This window comes from Electrophorus electricus, unplaced genomic scaffold (assembly GCF_041902795.1).
Source record: "Electrophorus electricus isolate QZ-2024a unplaced genomic scaffold, ASM4190279v1 Scaffold34, whole genome shotgun sequence".
NCBI classification, from domain to species: domain Eukaryota; kingdom Metazoa; phylum Chordata; class Actinopteri; order Gymnotiformes; family Gymnotidae; genus Electrophorus; species Electrophorus electricus.
In genome coordinates this window covers 820,819-826,818 of record NW_027658627.1, presented here as the reverse complement: position 1 = coordinate 826,818, position 6,000 = coordinate 820,819, and positions in this window count along the sequence as shown.

The window sequence follows — 6,000 nt, the reverse complement described above, 5'->3', positions numbered from 1 at the left end:
CCCTCCAAGTAATTTAAGAGAAAATATCCTATGAAGATTGGACCAAGATTCCTGCAGAGCATTTTCAGCATATAGTGGAAACTATGCCAGAAAGAATTGCTGCAGTTCTGGAGGCCAAAGAAGGTCCAACATGCTATTAAATGGGTGTACTTAAGCCAGATACACTGTGTCCTATAATAGGATGTTGCTGGAATGTATGTGGATGTTGTTGGAATGGCCGCAGAGTTGCGGCAGCAGTACAGGTAGTCTGTGATCCTTTCCCCCATCCGAGTGAGTTTGCCCTTTTACACGGGGTCGAGTTATGATGTGAATGTTTAATTACACAGGATGGATTGTGGGTGACAGAACCGAACAGCCTTCAGGATTCAAATAGAGAAAGGTGAAACTTCTCCAGCCTTTGAGTTAATCACAGGACTATTGCATAGCAATTAGGGATAACAGAACAGCTTTCGGGGGGGTTTGGGTGGGGTGCCTTATCCGCCCCTTTAACAGAGTAGTCACAATTCAAATTTCCCTTCTTCCATTGTTTACAAGGCATTATACATGTGGTTTATTTATAGTGCACGGAGTAATATGCAGCGAGTCTGGTCTGTCTGCTTTGGAAGAGAAACATTTGGCCAAAAGAGCAAGACACAGCCAGGAGGATGATTGGTAAGAGCACATCATAATATGCACCTTAAAGCTGTGCTCTACAGCTAGGTCCTGTTCCATGACTGCATATATAAATTTACTACTGACATTGCCATTTATATCTGGCCATTTACAGTGCACTCTTGCTCAATGCAGCACTTGAAGCTGATTTTCCATTGTGTAGTTATTATGTTCAAGAGATGTTTGACCCGGTCAGGGTGACACACTTTAGGGAGGGCAGCAGTATCCTAGAGGACACTACAGACAGTGACGGAGACATCTCAGAGCGCGAGGTGAGAGGTTGAGTTTTTTGTTACTCTCTCTACGACATACTTTTCATGCCAGGTACTATTGTCCAGTTCAGCCAAATTTAATTTACTGCCTTGTATTATCATATATAAATTGCTGAACATCTTATCACTCAGTTTCAAACATCCCCTCAGCTGTTTTAAGCCATTTCGGTTATTCAGAAGTACTGCTAAATGGATGTGGTGGGAAAATGAGAGCACATCAAACACAGACAGCTTTATGCATTGAGTAGTAAAGAGTAAAAGTTTATTGAGTTTGTAAAGGGAAAGAAATGTGAGTTCCACCTTCCAACTATAACTTTTCTAGGATACGTGATCAGCCATGGTGAAATCACTACGGATGATAAGAAGATCAAAGCCATCTTCCAGTGGCCCATTACTATTATAGTTAAAAAACTCCAGAGATTCTTGGGATTTGCAAACTTTTACCGATGCTTCATATGGAATTTTAGCAGCATTGCAGCTCCTCTCACAGCCCTCCTGAAAGGAGCAATGACCAAGCTACTTTGGAATCAGGAGGCTGATCAAGCATTCAGGAAACCGAAAGAAGCTTTTACCACGACTAGCATACGTCGACATCCTGATCCTTCCATTCCATTTGTCGTGGAAGCTGATGCTGCTAACATCGGGGTAGGAGCTGTACTTTCACAACGATACGACAAGTCCAAGTTACAATAGATGATTAAATAGACAAGTGTATATAAAATAGATGATGGAATAAACAAGCCATACAAGACACAGTCATCCCAATGGAATGTCTGTCGGGAAAACATTACCTACCTTGTGCTGTGACCATCTGTTGAAGTGGGCTCATTCTTCGCTGGTTCAGGGCTATGACAAGCGATATTTATAAGTATGTTTCTTCATGTTCAATTTGCAGTCAAAGCAAGATGCCTAAGACCCTACCCACAGGAAAGCTCATGCTTCTTCCCGTACCAGAAAGTCCTTGGTCTCACATCACCTTAGATTGCGTTACTGACCTCTCTGTCCTCACTGTAGTTGATGGATTCTCCAGGGGTGTGTGGTTCATTGTGTTTCCGAGTATGCCTACAGCCTGCCAAACTGTGGAAGCCTTGTTTAACCAGGTGTTCCGTATATTTGGCATCCCAGAGGACATAATATCATATTGGGGACATCAATTCACATCTCGAGTTTGGGCTTCCTATATTGAACACATCGGGGTAGCTATTAGTTTTACATCCACAGTCAAATGGCCAATTCCTACATTGTTTTTATATGAACAATCCATCAGACCGGTCCAAGTTCCTCTTATTGGCAGAAATGGCCCAAAATTCACTTACTAGTTCATCCACTGGCTTGACTCCTTTTTATTGTATTTTAGGTTATCAGCCTCAAATGTCCCATGGATTTCCATATCAGCTGGTTTCTCAGCTGTGGATGAGTGGATGCAGCGGAGCGAAAGGGTATGGGAGGAAACAGATCAGTGTATTGTATGAGCTCTCTGAATGTATAAGGAAATTGCGGACAGGCACAGAGGGGAGAACCCGATATACCAACCTGGTGACAGAGTGTGGCTCTCTACACAGGACTTCCGCAAGCCGGGGTCATGTCGCAGGTTAGGTCCCAAGTATATCGGTCCATATGAAATTACCAAGCACATTAATGAAGTCACATATCAACTCAACTTACCTGCTCACTTTGTGTTTTGAGGTCATTTCATGTGTCGATTTCAAAATCGTTTATACAGAAGCCAATGTTCAAATGGCTCTCTGTGCAGTGAGGAAACATATCATAAGGAAGTGCAAATTCCACTAAAGTTTAAGTAGGATCACTGAATTCAAAGTCTAGAGCACTATTACACTATGACTTCTAACAATAGCGTAAAAACAGTAATGTCATTCGTCTGACTAGCACATGCACAGAAGCATAGGGTATTATGAAGGCTCTGCATGATATCGTGACCCAAGGTTGAGCTTACAGTAGGTGGCCATATTGCCTCATATCAAGGGCAATGTATGTTGGAAGACCATAGCAGAGACGTGTGACCGAACTATGTGCACGAGCGCATAACATGCCGCATTCCTTGTTTTCTCCCATTTTTGAGTGAAGCTAATTGATAGTGCCATCTGCCATCTCCTTTTAGAAAGCCAGTGCAGTGCCTTGGCTGTTGATGTGAGTTGTTTTGTCAAAGGAAATAATTGAAAATGTGAGCGGTGATCTCCATGTAATACTTAGGCTTTAATGCCCTTTACCACTCATTCAGTGCTTGTCTGTGTTTATGTTTTCAGTGTTACAGTGTGATTTTATTTAGGTGAAATTTGTTTTCAGTCTATCTGCAGTAGTGCACTTAAAGGGCCAGGAAGGTTAGTGGAACACATTTGCTGGATTGAGGATTTGGAGGATTGAGATCCATTCAGGTAATTTTGCAGTCTTCAAAAAATGCATTGAAAGACATTCCAGTAGCTCAGTGGTGCACCTGCGCTCCACTCTGCTCCCCAGTTCGGAGGATGCCAGCACCTATGTTTAGTCTTTTATGTTTAGTCTTTTTTAGTCTGTTTCTCTTTATTTCCTTTGGACTCCAGTGCTTTTTAATAATCTGTTTTGGACATGGTATGGCTGCTCCATTACCCAGGAGCCCATACAAAGGTTCATTTCTGCCTGCCTGCATAACTGCTGGAGGGAGGATTTTATGTCCAGAAAATGTTAAGATGGCAACAGCTCGGTGGGAGACAGTATGTGAGAATCACGTCTTAGGCTCATTTTACTGTTTCTCATGTAGAAGGAATTCCCTCACTATGTTCCCATTCTGAGCATCAAAGCCAACTGGGATGGGGGTTTGTCACATTCTGAATTCTAGCTCATGTCATATTTTGTCAGCATTGGCTTTGATAGACTCAGGTTATCGGTACAAATTTACATTCAAGATTAGTTGTCTTTTACATATATATCCCCTCTCTTGCAATCATGGCTAATTAGCTGCATCCGTCATTGTAATTGTTTAATTTTTCATGCTAGTTCATTCACCCTTGTATTAGTGCCATGCATGTGAAACAGACTCTTGAAAGGTTTTCTTTTTGTATCTTGCATGCCTAGCATAATAGGACATTCAAAATCCCTTACATTTTAAACTTTTTTTTTTTATGTATATATCTCCTCAACATTCCCAGTACAACTGCTGTAGAGTCCACGACTCAACTCTTGACTAAAGTCTTCACTCCGAGCGTCTGAGTCGGCTGCTGCGGCATACGCCACGCTGCTCTGTGACCCTCACTCTCCACTCCTCTCCTCTCCCAGCTTTTCCAGATCCCTCAGATGCAGACAGCCCAGCCTGCCATTCCAAGTAACATCGCTTCCTTTCGACCCGTGTCCAGCCAGCCCATCATGATGTTCCTGACGCCCATGCCCTTCACCTCATCCCAGACCGCACAGTACTACGTACTCCAGTACTATGTGCCTCAGGTACCCAGAGCAGAGAAAAGCGCCTATGCAAATATGTACACAGTGTAGCAAATGGGTTGAAAATCTGTCTATAAACAGGTTGGCCAGCAATAAATAAACTGCTCCTAAAATGTGTAGATAAAAATGTTTTATCTTGGAAGCAGAAATGAGAAGTTCTAGTTTAGTTTTTTTTCAGTGTAAAAACTAAATGTTTTTGTATTTTTTGTTTGTTTACCGCTTTGAATATCTCTTTTAGGAGTGTCCTATATGAATGGCCATGTCTGGTGCTAGGCCCTTTACCTCTGCTGTTCTGTTTCATTCTCAGTATCACCACAGTGGCCTTCCTTACGTGGGACATCCCCAGCAGTACTCCGTCCAGCCCACAGGACCCAGTACATTCTACCCTGGGCTCTTTCCTGCAGACTGCCCACTAGCATATGGTGAGTTTGGACTTCCCTTTCTCTACCCCCACCTGGGAAACCTACATGCGTGCTCTCACTGATAGAGACCTTTCTTCTGGGTATTCCTGCTGGCTGAAACTGGTTTTTCTTTTGCTCTCTAACTGAAACCAGTGCTTTTTTTTGGTCACCACTAGTGGCAGGGCCTTCATACTATCCTGGCCAGATCATATACACCAAATCTCCATCCATAATAGTGCATACAGCTCAGCAGCCTCCACCCACTAAGAGGGTAAAGAAAACAGTGAGTATTCCCCATGCCTCAGAGGTGAAATTAATTTAATTGTGGATTGACTAGATGCAAATAACTTGCTGTTCGCTAAGATCCGTATCCGAGACCCTAACCAGGATGGCAAGGATATCACAGAGGAGATCATGTCAGGAGTAGGCATTAGCCAGAACACAAGCCCACCAGTGGGACGTCCCTGCACTACCCCTACTGCTCCACAGGTAAGCCATTCAGTCCCACAGCCCGAGCCCCTGATCGGCTGCAGGCCGCTGCTTCGCGTCATCCACTCCACAGGTCAAAGTTCTCTCTCATCTAGTCCTCCCTCATAATAAGCTCTGAGCTGATTGTTTGGTTGTTTGGCTGGCTTTCATTGTCTTGTCCTATTAAAAGCATCATACAATCAGCAACAAAATCTGATGGTGTAGTTTGATTTCCGGCCATTCTCTCTTCCTTCTTCAGTGATTCGGTCACACCGTTGACCCTCCTCCGTCATGTTTGACTGGTTCCAGTAGCTTGTGTGATTGTAGCTGTTCTGATTTAAGAAGGCTTCTCAGATGTGTTTTGATGTTCCGACTTGCCGTGCCTATTCTTTCGTCTGCCTCCATCTTAGTTCTCCCTCACAGCCACTCGAATCCTCCTGATCTTCCCTCGTGTTCCCTCTACACAGACAGCCCACATAAAGGCCCTGTAAGAACAATTCAGCCAAACCCTGAGCACCTCAGCTTCTCTGAGGAAAGGCCTCTCTGTAAACTCTAATTATGCTGTGCTGTGCTGTGCTGTGCTGTGCTGTGCTCACCCCCCCACCCTCGTTGCCATTCCCCTTCTTCTGCATGTGTGTGCAGTATATCTCTCTCTCTCTCTCTCTCTCTCTCTCTCTTTCTTTCTCTCTCTCTCTCTCTCTCTCTCTCCATCTTTTCTGTCTTTTGCTAGTTTTTATGTCCACACCCTCATTATCCTCGCATTTTCTACCTCAAAT